This window comes from Agelaius phoeniceus, chromosome 6, assembly GCF_051311805.1.
Source record: "Agelaius phoeniceus isolate bAgePho1 chromosome 6, bAgePho1.hap1, whole genome shotgun sequence".
Taxonomy (NCBI): Eukaryota; Metazoa; Chordata; class Aves; order Passeriformes; family Icteridae; genus Agelaius; species Agelaius phoeniceus.
This window is the reverse complement of record NC_135270.1, coordinates 6228103-6244025: the sequence shown is the minus strand read 5'-3', so window position 1 is coordinate 6244025 and position 15923 is coordinate 6228103. Positions and strand designations below refer to the sequence as shown.

Here is a 15923-nt window from a genome sequence, read left to right as displayed (position 1 = left end):
TATTTAAATAAATCACTTACCCTGATCATATTATTTCGATATCCAAAATTCAGGCCTCAGTGCCTGCCCCAGAAAACACATACATCCAAGGCCCCTCTGGAGCTTCCAGTGGCACCTGCACAGCTCAGGCCAAGCCAAACCTTCTATCAGCACCTTACTACTCCTCCAGTTCTGGGATGACTCAAATATCACATCTGCCAAAGACACTAAATTATCAAAATAAGCCTTGGGGGTTTTCTTCTTAAAACCTTTCAGAGATTCCCACAACAAAATTATCTGCTTGCTTGTTCATCACAATCCTCTTACTTTTTTACACACGTGTGCTTGAAACAAGTAAGATATTCAAACTCAAAAAACATCTACACTTCAAAGCAAAGAAACTTCTCAAGGACACACTAGTGTGCTATCCCAGTTTGCTGACAGGGGGGTTCAGATGACCAGAATCACTTTCCTGACTCACAGACAAACCCAAATGCTGGGCAGGCACAGCCACACCACGAAGCCCCAGGGCAGGAACAGGTCCCATGCACCTCCAGGCAGGAGGGACTGAGGACACCTGGCCCACAGGTGACAATCTGGCCAAGCTGCAGCAGTCCCAGAAGGTCAGTCTGCCCTGGATCTACCTAACAGCAAAAATCCTGCTCCACTGAACTTCTGGAGAAGGTATTTTCCTGTGTAAGCATGTCACCAAAGCTGAGGGCACTAGATGATGATTATAAGTACTTTGAAAAAGCTACACTGAAATTAAGGAGGGCTTTGGAAGACAAGACAGTCCAGCACAAGGAGAACCAGAGGGACCAGAGGCTCACTCAAATCCCCACCTGAGCCTGTGAGCACCACTGGCATTTAAAAATGTGTAAATTTTCTAGAGCTCATGCTGTTCAAACCAGTCCAGAAGGTCTGGAGGAACACAGTCCCAGCTTTCTCTTCAATACTAATTTCAGTTGGATAAGAAAAACTAGACTATCATCTTTTGGGGTTAGTGTGTTTCTTACAGGACTAACTCCACGACCCTGAACTCCAACCACAGAAACAGCTCTGTTCACAGATAAGAAGTGTTTACTGAGTTATTGCAAGAACATTTTTAGCAACTCAAAAAAAAAACCCACTAAAAAAAAGAAAATTGACCATTAAATGGAACAGATAACATATCCTGGAACAGCCTTTGATACAATCATTACAGACTGAACTGCAACAGCCTTTGATACAATCATCACAGACTGAACTAATAAAATAAGATTTTACTCCACACAAATAAAAACAGACTTGTACAATCATCTTATTTCTTCCCCTAAACACTTCTTTCACAACTCCCATAATTATGCTTGTCTTTTTCTAAACACACTTCTAGATGCCAATGTCATTTGGAGAAGCTACAGTATCTTCACATAACCAGCGAATCCTGTGAAACAGGCACATAAAACCCTGCAGCATCCTAGACCTGAGACTGCTTAAAGACCTCTGCCACACACTCACAGTGTTCAGAAGGCATTTCAGACAGAAGCACACTCTAACCAACCTACATGCAATGAAACCCACCAGAACAGCATGGACCTATCCAATACAAGCAGCTGTTGGAGGCCTTTGAGAAGCTAAGTTGATAAACAGAACTGATTTCCCCCCACCCAGAGGAAAACAAACCCCCACAGACAGCAAAGCTGCACAACAAACCTTGAAGAGAAAAGGAAAATACCACAACACCTCTACTGTAACACCACTGCTGTGTTTTAAGGGGTTTTTTGTTGGTTTGGGGTTATGGGTTTTTTTTGCGGTTGGTGATGGTTTGGTTTTTTGGTTCTGTTTTTCTTACTGGGTTGATTTGTTTGTGGGGTTCAGAAGCTTTTTTTTTAAACTATTTTGAGGTATTTGGATTACAATACAATCCTATGGATAGTTACACCTGTAAGAATAGACTTACTGTGTTGCAGGTTTTTTGTTGCCTTTTTTTTTTTTTAAACCAGGACTCCCAGCAAAAGAAAAAAATACACAGCACATTTTCACCTAGCAGAGAGTGGATCTTTCTTTTCCCCCATCACAAAACATTTCACTGAGCTCATACATCCTTCTGCATACTTGTTAATAAGACTGTTCCTGCTTCCTCATACAAACTGAAGTTGGTCAGACTGCACCTACATTAACAAGCCCAGCTGCAGAAAAAGAGAAAAAGAGAGGGGAGTGTAAAGCCAAACAACCAGTGCTAAAAGAAAGAAAAAATCATCTGTGCTCATTTCAGGTTACTCAAGTCTGAACACACATAAGGAGCTGGTGCACATCTTCCAGTTAAATTTAATTTAAAATAAAAACCAAACTGTACACTACAAGAGCCCCCCAGGATGCAAACCAAAGCATCAAAAGGTCTGAAAAGTGCAATTTCCAGGTGACAGTACCACAGGCAGCCTCAGAGTAACCTCCCACTTGACTTTCAGTTTTAGTCCATTGCTCCACACATTTTTAAAGTCCTCTTCTCCTTCATTGAGTGCAAAGCAAGTGTAACCACTTCAGCACAGTGCCTGCCCCGGGGCAGTGGTACACACAAGCTGAATTTGGCTCTGGAGCTCTGCAGCTTGTGTTCTCCAGCTGGAGGCTGCTGCATCCCACCTCACTGCTGGGGAATAGTGCAGGGAATGTGCACAAGAAAGGAGTTTTGGTACAGCCTACCAACTGCTAGCACCTCTAGAAAGGCTTCCTTCAAAGGAACCAGTCCTCTTGGTTGGAAGCAGAGAGAACCAGGAAAATTTGGCTTGTTAAACATGAAACTATACAAAACATGTGACTTCTGACCAGAGTTGAGGCTGTGAATTCTGGGCTTCTGAAAAAAGTATGAACAAAAGTAACAAAGCAAACATATTTCACCTCAGTAAATTCATTGTTTTCCTTTAAATAAATTAACAAGTGTATTTTCACAAAGTAATGTCAGTGGACAGGAGGCACTTGAGTTTGTCCCCCCACAACCAAACTTCTCTGTACAGAAACTGAGCAGGGAACCAGGCAGATGCATCTCAGCAAAACGAGGCACCTCTGGTTAACACCTTGCTAATGTTCACCTAGGTGTAACAATGCTCTCTACTTCTCAAAATTACATCTGCAGCCTTCTGGGGCTAGGCAAACTCAGCAGCACAACCCACTTGGCACACTGTGACAACCTGGAGCAGCACAGGCTGTTCCAGGCCTGAGCACCATTAATAATTAACTGTACAGTGACATTTCCACATGGCTGAGTTGGGGGGAAGTGTGGCAAAGTAACTGGTTAATAAGGCCACGGCAGGGGAGCTCGGGAGAAATTGCCACAGTGCTCTCTTCATTTGTCTGTGAAATGCACAGCTCCTTCCCCCAGCACTGCAATCACCCTGCTGCTCCTGGTGTAGTAAATTCCCAGCAGCCAGAGGCAGCCACCTAATAACAGAGTTAAACTGTAACCCAAGAAAACTTGTTTTCCAACTTCTTTCAGGCCTCCATGGGCAAAAAGCAGCTCCAAAACTCTCACATCCTCTTCACAGTGCAGCTGGGCATCGAGGGAGGCTTTCTAAACACTCAGTATCTTCCAGCAAATGCACAATTGGAGCAGTGGCACTTACGAAATGTTTTGTTTACATCATGCATCACTTTGGAAACACTGGAAGGATACTAACTGTCATTTTTTCCAGGTAAAACAATTGTTCTTTTCATATTAGGTGCCACCCAAATTCTCAAGTTATTCAGCAAGTACAAAGCTGAAATAGTTGCCCTCTCTTTCAGCACAGATGAAAGTTCATTACCAGTAGTAGCAGCACCTCTACGTTATTGTTTATTTTGGATATGTAGCTGAACAAGCTGTACTGATGCAAGTTCTTTCATACCCCATGACCTGTTCACCCTGAGGAATTCCCTCACTCCAGCTGGACAATTAATAACAAAGCACTGGCAATTGAGGTTTCATGTAATTTATAAAGGAAAACATATCCACAGAGAGTGCAAAGTGTCCAGAAATACAAGCCCAGGGAGTCCCAACCCTCCAGCCACCTCAAAACCAGCTCTGTGACCCACAGAAGGGAGAGCAGAGCAAAGCAGAAAGCACTGAGGTGTTCCAGGTAACTTGTGCCCTATAAATGGTTTCCTCAATGACAGAGGCAATTCTGGACACAAACTGCACAGGCACACACACTGCCCTACAGAGAACCAGGAGATGCAGGAGCAGCTGATGATGATATCTCACCAAAGAAACCAACACCCAGCTCTGGGGCAGCAACCAGAGATGCAATTTCATGACAAAAGAAATCATTACCATTCTTGACTAAAAAATGTATTCCAAAGCTCAGGGATGTTGGCCCATCATTCACCAGGAGCATTCAGCTGAGCCAACACAGCCTTTGCCCCACATGAAACCTCAGTCCTGCACAGGTCCAGGCTGAAAGGCCAAAGGTTGGCTCCAAGTTTTAGTGGGAAGCAAAGGATACAATGATCCAATTCTGCCCTTGTAGAACTTAGTTACTAACCACTCAAAAAAAATGGTACAGGCTGTCTGTGCAACAGCAGAGATATTTTTAATCAGACACCACCAATGTTCAACTGATAGCAGAAATTGAAAATATCAGTTGGTTTAAGTGTGATAGAAACCAGTCTCAATTGCAGCATTGTCTCCATCCTTGGAAACAGAACTAACACCATACACTGAGCACAAACATATTTTACATAAAATATCAGAGTGAACTGCTGTGACTCAACGCTGCCATAGCACCAGCACTCAAGAACACAATTGCTTTATTCATATTTTCCACCAATATCAAAAGCTAAATCTTGTGATACCAATATGACTGCAATCATAGCTAAAAAGATAAATGAAACAGTAGTGGAAGCATTTCTTTTTCTCCTGGGCAAGCTGGAAAGCAGGCACAAGCAGTGCCTTGGCCACCGGCCCCAGGGAGAACATGCCCTCCAAATCAGAATGTGCCACCATCAACATAAACAGCACATTTCAACCAGCCAGGGCTTCACCAGCCTAATCTCTTCTTTTAGAAGACTAATTCTTTTTGAACCTGGAAACAGCAGGCACACTCAAATAAAAGTCTCTAGCAGTGGGGATTAGGAGAGCCCACACTTTCTGCAGGACAGAAGTGCTGGAGGATCCATCCCAACCACCACTGTCTGCCACTGTTCGATGCAGCAGGAGGGCCAAGGCAAGCAGAGAGGCAGGGCACTTCTTCCATTGCCCTCAGTATTTCCAAAAGATTTTGCCACCTTGCCTAAAGCAGAAATAAAATTTGATAGAGAGGATTAGCCCAAACTGCATGTTGGTATATCACATGTTCAAATGCCACTGTACTTAAAAAAAATTTCCTTCTTAGTCCTTTCTTATTTTCAGTCATTTTATTTTTGTGCAATTGCTCAATTTTTGCATTTTTTAGAATGCTGGGTGTTTGCTAGAACTAGAAATGGATCAACCCATTTAAGCAATTGATTTTGAAATTTCATTTTAAAATAGCTCTAGACAATACCAAAAACAGCTCCTCTAAGAATATTCATTTAAATGTTTGTTGCCACTTCACAGAAAGTAAGGCACCACATCTGCATGCCCAGGAAGGGGTCCTACTTACATAGAGTTCATCAAGTCCTCTCAACTACTCAATGAGGAGGAAACTCATCCAAAATTACCTTTCTCCCTCTCAGGAAAAAAGATTTTCACCTGGTCAAAAACAAACAAGCAACAAAAACCAAAGCAAACAAAAAAGCCCAAACAACAACAACACAAAATTCCTGTTCTCCCCACAGGACCTGCACATTAAGTCTAGAGCAGCACACACAAAAAAAACCTGTCGAGCTCATTGAGTATGACATGCAATGCAAAAATGTGCAAATCAGGCTCTCCTGTACCAAGGGGGTGAATAAAACTTTCCTACACATTGAGAACCACCTGGTAGTAAGCAATATTTGAGTTACAACTTTGCCCAAATACATGGAAAAATCAGTCCCTCTTCCAAGAAGACCAACAAGAATGTCACTATCAAGTGGTTACTGAGTTGTGAAACCAAACACACCTAGAGCACATTCAGCTTCCTCTGCAACAAAAATGTCAGAGTAAATAGAACGTTAGCATTTATTTGTTTTAAAACTGACTTAACTGCAGCAGAAAAAGATCAATCAAGATAAGTGTGTGGGATTAGATGCCTTGATTATTTTTCAGGTCAGTTGCCCCAGCTACATCTAGTAACAACTCTCAAACATATACAGACACACACATTAAGCAGGAAGGTATTTTTATACACACACAAACAAAATAAAAACCTCTGTGAAGTCCCAGTATTCTTCCCATAATAAAAAAGTTGTTATTTAAAAGTGGTTTGAATATTCTGCTTTTATATAACAGGTGTTTTTCTTTCCTTGTAAGCAACACCATCATGAAAATAGCACTGGTTGCTTGCAGAAAATAGCTGTATAAAGTGGACATGGCATCTACTGTCGAACAGTAAAAAAAAAAAAGAGAAGAGAGGGAAAATGTGTTTATACCTTCTTTCAGCTTTCTAAGGACGTAGAGAAGCAGTATTTCCTACAGGTAAATATCAGTGCACTAGAAATCCATTCTCTCTCACAGAAGGATCGGCCTTCTGCCTCCTAATGAATCAGTAACTGTTATAACACATATTATAATGCTTCCCAAAGCCACCAGGGCAAGAAATGTCTCCCCCTCCCCTGTACAAAGAAACTTCCTGATTTCACTACACAGAAACCATGTGAAAAGAAATATTATATGCAGCATACAACCCACTACCTGGGGACATAATAATACTGCTAAATGTGCATACATTTTTTTCTCTGTTGTATTCCCTTCCATGTTTAATAATCTTTCCACTTGTAGCATAAATAAACCTTTAACAGCCACTCTTGTTTTAATCTTCACAAGAATGTTTAGACACCTCTGTGACAGAGTTTTAAAAACACATGTAGTCTCAAGCAGCATTTGTCACAAAGAGCTCCCAGAGCATTTCTTGGGAACACTTCCCACCATGGCCTCTTGCTGGGCTCAGAGCTGACACAGTGCAAAGGAAGAAGCCAGCCCACAGCATCATTACAAAAACCATAGAGAAAAGCAATCTTTATGAAAAGCAATCTCATGAAAGTAATCTGCTCCTATTAGGCTGAATACCAACTAACTCTGCAAATCACAAAATAAGTTGGTATGAAAAGGAAAAAAGCTCTTGGTCTCCTCTTAGGAACAAATCTGGTTCCTTCTGAAGGGCTTCACAAGATCTCACACACCAAAATTCCCATAGCTAACAGATTGAAATGCTGAAAAATAAAGATTATCTGAATGCCTCTTCTACCCACATACAATCCCTAATAATATTCAAAGAGAAGCTGTGGAAAAAACTTCTCAACTGGAACATACAGACTACAGACAAGCAACCAAGTCTAACAGTTAAAAAGAAAAAAAAGAGAAGAATTGAAAGGAAAGGGGTAAGAAGTATCAGATGACCAAAGTTTCTAAGAAAAACTCAAGAAGGAAGATGTTGATAAGACAATGATGGACATCAACAGCTTCAGTCAAAAAGGCAGAAAGGCATCTTACAAGAAACAACTACAAATCCTCCTGGAAATTGTGTAAGTTCCACCAATTGTGCCAACACAGAAGAAAACCTGCACCATAGGAAAGAGGGGAAAAATTAATATATTTTATTCAAACTAGTGGAATTTGGTAAAAGTTAACATAGCTTTTTTTTTTTTAATGCTGACAAAGGACCAAAACAAAGCAGTAAACATGTTGAGACTGTGGAAACACAAGAGAAGAAACATTTATTCAATCTACATATGAAAAAGTAAATTACTTTTGCAAAAGTGAATTAATAAAGCTTTAGGAAAAAACGTGTATATAAACACTTTTTATGGATACCTGATACTAGTGGTTACTCATGTCTTCCAAAGGGAGCTTAGATCACCAGTAAGAAAAACTTTTTTTCCTCCCTTATAAAACTTTCTAATGATTATTGGTATTGAGGTCCTTTTCTCTCTGCATTTTGCCTTGACAGGTGAGCTTCCTCATGCAGCCCTTGAGGGGGGCATGCATTAGGGGTCCCATCTGATGCAGGCAGGCATCAGATTGTTTCAGTCTATTCCAGCAGGAGCAGGGAGAGGTTCAGGTGTCAGCTGACAGCCAGAGAGGCAGGGAGCAGGCCTGCAGGGATCTGGTCACGCTAATAAAAGCAGCAAACATCTCTGCAATGAGGACACTCCAGCCCCACACAAAGCACAGCTGCACCACTCACTGCAGCCCCAGCTGAAGTTGCTCTCCTGGCACCTTCTCCTGCCCAGGGACCAGTTTTGCCATCTCAAGATGAGGTCAGCACAAGGCAAAGAGATCCACTTCCATCTCACAGTTCAGAGCCAAGTAAAACTAGAGAAAACCCCTAAAATAACCCAAAGCAGGTTTTCTCAGGTACTGGTGGCTGCTTGCCCCAAGGCAAGCGAACAGCCAAGCCAAGCTTGGTGATAAAAATCTTGCCTCACCCAGTAATTTAAGTTCCTTGGAGGTTTGGTGTCCTGGTGACACAAAGAACAGCTGCAGGACAGTGGAGTGTGGTGACCCAGAGCAGCCTCCAGAACACAGGAGAGCACAAGACACACACAGACCAATGGATTATGAAATCCAACAGGCCTGGAGAAGTGGCCATGGGCATCTCCAATCATCTCCAAAACCTCCTCTTTTCAGGGTGTTTATGGGACCACCACATGTATCCAGCAAGTGATCATACAAATAAAAGCTGACTTTTTACATTAAAAACCTTATGGGTACTTCATTTGTAATGTGCTTTAAAAAGCACTAAAAAGTCTTCTAGAGCTGTTACATTATTTCAGCAAGAATGGAAAGCATGAGTTTAAGATTACTGATGTTAAAGATAGCTTTTTTGATGGGAGTGCCCCTCCTAACATGCAAAAAGAGTTCTCTGCATGTAAGAATCCAATTACCTTTTTAATGTTGGGAGTTGCTGTAGCTTTGATCATCCTAAAAGATAGGAAAATATTTCTTATGTCTATTTTCTCTTTGGCTGTTTGACTGCATCTTCTTTTATTGCTCTGTTTTGGAACTTGAACTTTGCATTTTCCTGTTATACCCAAATACTGTAGAGCATAAGAGAGCTGGATAAAAGGGGAAAAAAGGATTATATTCCTTACTTACAAAAAGGAATAATTTCCTAATCTTTTTCTAAAAACATAAAATACTGTACAACATACTAAACAAAAAGGTTTACATAATGCTGGAATTAATAAATATGTACAGTTAATATTCAGAGAGGTATTTTGAAATTACACTGACTCCAAGTCTCAGCATAAGGAAAAAAAAACAGAACTAAACTACTTGAGTCTACTTGTTTAAAAAACAGTTGTTATTTGGCTCTTCTTTCTTTTCCAAGCCCAATTGCTAAACCAGAGATTGTTAGAAAGTTACCCACTAACCAAAAGGCAGTATTAAAATGCTATATGGAAAAAAAAGTGATATACAATGAAAAAAATACTACAAAGCTTTACAAAGATTATCCCCAAACTGCATCGAAAACCAAGACTCACATCAACTCCTGTCATCTTTTTCAATATTCACTATATTGAAATAAAACAACTGAAGAACTGGGGGGAACCAAGACTCACACCAACTCCTGCCATCTTTTTCAATATTCACTATATTGAAATAAGACAACTGAAGAGCTGGGGGGAAGAACCTAGCCTGTAGGAAATACATTATCAAATAAAGTCACCAACTAAAATCCACTTTCACAGTTACATGTTGTTCCCCTGCTCACCTGTCACTCAAAGCACAGTAACTCTGAAGAAAAAGCTACAATTTCTCTAAAATTCTGTAGAAGAGGTAGAGGCTCTAAATTAAAACTGTCTAAAGGGGGGGTGGGGGAAGCCAAGACCAGGTAACAGGATTTTCCAGGCTTTATCCTTCATTATAGGTTATTTCAGGTTAAACAGAGGGTGCTCAGTGCCTGTAGAAGTCAGAAAAGGTAACCCATTACTAACCCATATCATAGCATCAGTTATTTTAGGCTGCTTTAAATGGAGTTACATGGTCATTTCAGGTGCACTGCACTCACAGCATGGTCTGGAACATGCTCAGTGCTCATCCTGGCTCCTTTCCCCATGTCTGACGTTGTGCTCAGCCCAGCCACGGTTCTGAAGCACAGTTTCAGACACCTGAAGTCCCATCCTATACTCAAGATCTATTAAAAGTAATTCATTATTTTCTTTCAAGACCTATTAAAAGTAATCCATTGTTTTCCAAGATCTTGTAAATACCAACTAATTCTGCAAATTACAAAATAAGTTGGTATTAAAAGGAAAGAGGAGACCTTTTCTTTCAAGATCTATTAAAAGTAATTCATTATTTTCCACTCCACCTCTGATTGTCAGTGAAGGGATCTCAAGAAATAGAATATTTCAATGACTTAGGAACTTGGAAAACACAAAATGGTACAAACAAGCTTTTCTGAAGTCTGAAATGTGGATGCTATTTCACAAAATTCAACAGCAAACTCATGACAGAGGAATGTTGGTAGCACCATCATGACACTTCCACATTTCTTCTTCCCTCAACCAAGGATCACCAGGTGATTATCAGGCCTGCTCTACCCAACCTGTACTTCTGTCAGTCAGAGCAGTTTAATTCGGCTCTAATGCTTCTACAGATCAGATGAAATTATTTCATATATTCAGAAAAGTCAAGGCTGATCTAATAAAAAAATGTAGGAAGGCCTCTCTGTCCTCTGCTTTACTCCCCAAAGTTCTGTGCAGAAAGCAGCACAGTAAAAAAAAAAAAAAATAGAGGGAAAAGGTGTTTACCCCTTCTTTCAGCTTTCTAAGGATATAGAGAAGCAGTATTTCCTACAGGTAAATATCAGTGCACTAGAAATCCATTCTCTCTCACAGAAGGATAAGCCTTCTGCCTCCTAGCGAATCAGATCAGATAAAATCATTTCATATATTCAGAAAAGTCAAGGCTGATCTAATAAAGAAAAATGTAGGAAGGCCTCTCTGTCCTCTGCTTTACTCCCCAAAGTTCTGTGCAGAAAGCAGCACTGTCTGCAGGAACTGCTCTGTAAGTGCCACGACACCCCACACTGCAACAGCGAAATTTAGCTCCACTAAAAGCAGTTTGTCCTTCTGTATTTAACATTCCTCCAAAATACATGTCCAGCCTCAAATGACAGTGCTGTTCCCATTACCAACGCTGCTTTTCTCCCCCCTCACACAGAAGAAAGGCAACCACAAAATTCCCGTTCCAAAAGGCACCGCTTCGTCAAAAGGGCCTTTGTTGCAGTGATCAGCACACTGCAAAAGGGAAAATACAAGAAAGAGATCCTATAGAGAGGTAAAAAGAAAACTGCTCTAAAAACAGGAAGTGTGCAATCCCTTCAGAGAGGGCTACACACACCTAAACACGTGAGCTTGGGAAAACACAGCCTGACGTTGCTACACCTCTGGATTGGTGTTTCCACAGGAATTTAGTACAGTGAATTCTGTTCCACCCAGGGGCTGGTGAGCTAACCAACCCTTTGCCTCTGAAAGTGCTGCTCAGCCTCCCATCCCCTTGCACAGATGCCATCAATCCCACAGATGCTTTTGGAAAAAAAATCACCGATTTGTTTTGAAGCAACTGCTGCAAACTGGAGGACACAAGGAGAAAAGCAGCACATGCAAATAAATTCTAGTGGGTTTTTATCAGTTAGTTCTGAAAGATGAGTTGCAAGCTCAGTCTCCCTCCCCACACCCTGTCTTTGTCTCTGCTATCTTGTTATGCAGGAGCCTGTCTCATTTCCCTGTTTCCATAGGTAGTTGTTTGAAAGAGACGAGGGAGGAAACGCGCAAACACAACAAAAAAAAACCCGAAACAAAGAAAAATCACAAGCGCCGCAGAGACCCCAGGGCAGGGGCAGCTTCCCGAGCAATTTTTCAATGAAACTTTATTCCAGCTCATGGAACCCATCCAATTCCACACCGCCCCCGAGCCCGGAGAACCACGCACCACCACCGCAGTCGGAACTGGAACACCCAGCCAAATTTATCTATAAAAAAAATTAATTAATTAACAAGCACGAGCGGTGCCACACCCTGAGTGAGCTCCGAGCAGAGAAGCCCCCAGGAAGAAGTGGAGGGAGTGAAAAGTCCGAGGGCTCTCAGCATGTGCTACCATAAAAGGTCCGCAGATAAAGCCGCCCCACGGCTCCAGCGGGATCAGTTTTCCCCCGGTAAGTCCGCGTTAACACTTTGCTCTATTTATTTGCCATCTCACCATGCCGCTTCGTAATACAGTATTGACCTATTTTCCAGGTGCTTAATTAATCTCTCTGCTGGCTGCCACGCTTGTTAGGCAGTTACTGGTGTGTATTTTAAACTTTAGTTTATAGAAAGCTCTAGCAAATTAAGTCTGTTACGGAATTATTATGTCAGTCCTCGCAGTCCATCCCAGCTTTCCTACTCGGTGCGACATCATCAGAGCCTAAACTTTTTGCAAGCGATGTCACGGGGAGGTAATACTGGGTAGAAAATGAATAATCACACAAACATGCATTGTTATCGACAGCTACAGCTTCACCTAATGTAATCGTCGCTCACAGTAACATACTTTCCCCACAATTTCAAGACACTGAAATAAACAAGGCAATACACAAGTAGGGAGATGCGAAATACACAAGCAGGAAGATGCAAAAACATCAGAGCGCCACATAATTTCTGGCAAGTCAAGCCCTGGAGTGCCAAAAACTAAGTTAACAAAGAAACAAACAATCGCAGTTTCTGACATTTTAAGTCAGATGCAACAGTTAGTAACAAAAGTATAGCCTCAAAAGAAAGCTCTTTATTATATACGTGTAAGCACATAGCATTGACGATCGAGGGCTCGATCTAAATAAAAATAATTTTTACACACTCATCACAATTTCCTACAGCGCTAAACACATGCAAACGCACCTGCCAGCTTTACAATTGATACCACGACGAATCCAGAACAAACCCCGCACAATCCCTGCCGCAACCATTACGGCAAAGCCTCCGGCACACAAACCCCTCTGTTTTTACAGAGCTCGTTCTTGGGAACTGACCAAATTTTAAAGCGTCCACTTCCTTTCCAGTTGCTGTTAGTGATCCCGGCCCCAGGCACCATTTGCCGCCCCAGCTTCCCCCCAGCGCGGGTCTCTCCTCGGGGCTCAGGGCCGAGGGTCGCGTCCCGCCGGGACTGCCAGGAGCGGCCGCGCCGGCGGCCGAGCAGCACCCGGAGCGGGAGGAGCCGCGGCCGCGCCCCGGGACCCCCCGCAGCCCGGCCGCCCCCGGCGCTCCATACAAGGCACGGGGGGAGGCGGCGCGCCCGGAGGGGAGCGGGGCAGCGCCGGGAGCGGGCGAGGGGCGGCCACACCTCCCCGCCGGGCGGCGGCGGCCTCGCTCGGCACCCGGGGCGGCTCCGGGAGGGCGCCGGGCCGCGCCGCGGAACGGGAAACTTCAGGGACGCAGCGGGGCGAGCGCCGTCGAGGGCAGCGGGAAGGGGAAGCGGCGCTGCCCGCTCGCCGCCGCCGCGCTCGGCCAGGCCGGCAGCGCTGCCCCGGGCAGGGGGGTCGGGTGTGCGGCGGAGCACCCCGCGGGCAGAGCGCGATCGCCACCGGCGGAGGCAGAGGCAGCGCCTCTCTCCGCCCGCGGGGCCGGCCCCGCTCGCCGCCGGCCGCTCACCTTCACGGGTCGGGCCGCGCTGGCGTCCGCGCTGGAGCTGCCGCCGCCGCCCTGGGCATGTCCGGGAGCGCTCCGGGAAGCGCCGCTCCGGCCGGGCTCAGCCGCTCAGCCCCGCCGCTGCTGCTGCCGCCGCCGCCTCGGCCGCTGCCATCTTGTCCTGGCGGCTGCGAGGGAAGAGCCCCGGCTCAGCCCGCTCGACAGACCGGGCCTCCGCCTCATCTTCCCGGGGAGGGACCCAACCCGCCCCCGGCCGCCGCCTCCTCCGCCTCCGCCTCCTCCCGCCTCCGCCCTGCCCGCGGCGGCCTAGCGGCGCCCGCCGCCGCCCATCGCCCCGGAGCGGCGGGCCGCGGCCCCGCCGAGCGCTGCGGAGGGGGCGCCGGCCAACCCCGCTCCGGCGCTCCCCGGCCCCCGCCCAGCCCGCGGGGCGCAGCCTGCGGGGCGCTCCCGCCGCCCGCCCGCTCCGCCCGGCCCGGCCTGGCCCGCCGGCAGCGCCCCCGCCCGGCCCCGCCGCGCAACGCAGCCACCGCCGCCGCCCCGGCCCGCCCGCGGCGCTCGTAGCGCCATCCGCGCCCGGCCCCGCTCCGCGCTCGCTTCTCCCGCCCTCCCGCACCGACCGGCCGAGGCTGCTGTGCGGCCATCACCGCCCCTGGCAGCAACTCGGCGGCGGAGCCTCCTCAGCGCCAGCTGACGGTCCTCCCGGGAAGTCCCCCCTGCGAGGACAACTTGAGATGCTCCTATCGCGAACTCCCGTGACGGTCCCCCTGGGAGGTCACCCCTGGGAGGACAACTCGAGATGCTCCTACCCCGAACTCCCTCCGGGAAGTCACCCCTGGGAGGACAACTCGAGATGCTCCTACCGCGAATTCGTCTCTGTGCCCGCCCCGGTCTGTCACTACCTGGCAACCTGGTGCTTTGTGGGGGCTCTGCCAGGAGTACCTGTAAAACCCCCAATAATCCTCCGGTGCTGGTCATCCCAATCACCACACCCCGAATCGGTGAGCTCTCCCTCCCAGCTCTCAATTAGCTGCCAACTCCCATAACACTCCTTCACACACACACACACAACGTGCATAACGATGAGCAAACTGCTGCCAGGACAAAGGCCTGAGTCTCAGGACCTGGCGCTTAGAAGATGACAAGGTGAGAATAAACGTACCAACTCCTAACTCATTTAAATGAGTGCTCTGGCCTCGTAAGACAAAGAGATTTCCCTAGCCAGACCTGAAAGCAACTGTGAAGCACCAACCTTCCAGATCTGGTCTGACATCCTTCCCTGGCTCGCAGTCCTTGCCACGCTAGCCCGAGCCCATCAGGCACACCACCAGCTTTAGAGGTAGCAGGGCAGAGCAAATGTATTGACCAGTTTGCATCCTGCATTACAGTACAGCATTTTGCCTTGCTCAACTCTTCACAAAATAACAGGATACACCCCCAGTAACAACATGTCCCTAATATTATACATCACTTAAATATTAGTGGTTTGTACGACTGGTCAGCTTCTGCAAACAGCATTCTTGACCCGAAATAGTGTTCAGCTGATGTGGGGCAAAAAAGGAATTACTGTTTGCCTATAAAGTATTTAGCCCCAAGATAAATCCTTGGCTACAGCTACAACTGGACATCACATGCTTCTCCACCTCTTGCCAAAAATAACAAAGAATTTCTTTATTTACTTGCACAACTACACGTACTCTGCTATTTTTTCTCACTACTTGTTCCAGTATTTTCAACACGTGTCTGCTTGATTTTAACCTTTATTTAGCACCAATCCTTGTAATAAAGATTGTTAGGATGTGAAGTCAGAATTTGAATTAATTAATTGGAGAAGCCAGACTTATTGTACGGAAGTGCTAAAACCTAACATTGGTTTTACTACCACAACACCACCAATTTTCAGTCTTGTAAGTAATGAGCCATATAATTTAGGGCTGGGGAAGAAATAGGTGGGTGTCAATGGTAGTAAATTATAGCACTCAAGAGCTGCTCATAACATCTATTGCTTACTAATTTTAGAAATATTAATCAAGCTCCTAAAAAATAACATCCTACAGAGTTATTTCTACACATTTTATTAACATATAAATAGACAGTAAATGTTGATAAACATTCTTGTTGATTACTTAACCATACAAACTCTAAAATGGCTTAACAAAAACAAAAAGCACATTAAATATATGCTGATTCAATCCATACTTGATCTGCAAACTTAAATTGGTGTATCACTCCAATTGTATAAATTG

General features: G+C 45.0%; 1 protein-coding gene across 3 annotated transcripts in view; it reads right to left on the bottom strand.

Moving 5' to 3' along the window:
- The window catches only part of HIPK3 (homeodomain interacting protein kinase 3), a 69314-nt gene extending 55494 nt beyond the window's left edge, over positions 1-13820 (bottom strand). For 2 of the 3 annotated variants that reach the window (XM_077179541.1, XM_077179542.1), the window contains exon 1: positions 13684-13820. The gene's annotated coding sequence lies outside the window, so the exon portion shown is untranslated. Of the gene's footprint in view, positions 1-13064; positions 13610-13683 lie in introns of those variants that run through there. The other variant, XM_054635064.2, reaches the window with a different exon arrangement.
- Positions 13821-15923: the final 2103 nt, after the last annotated feature.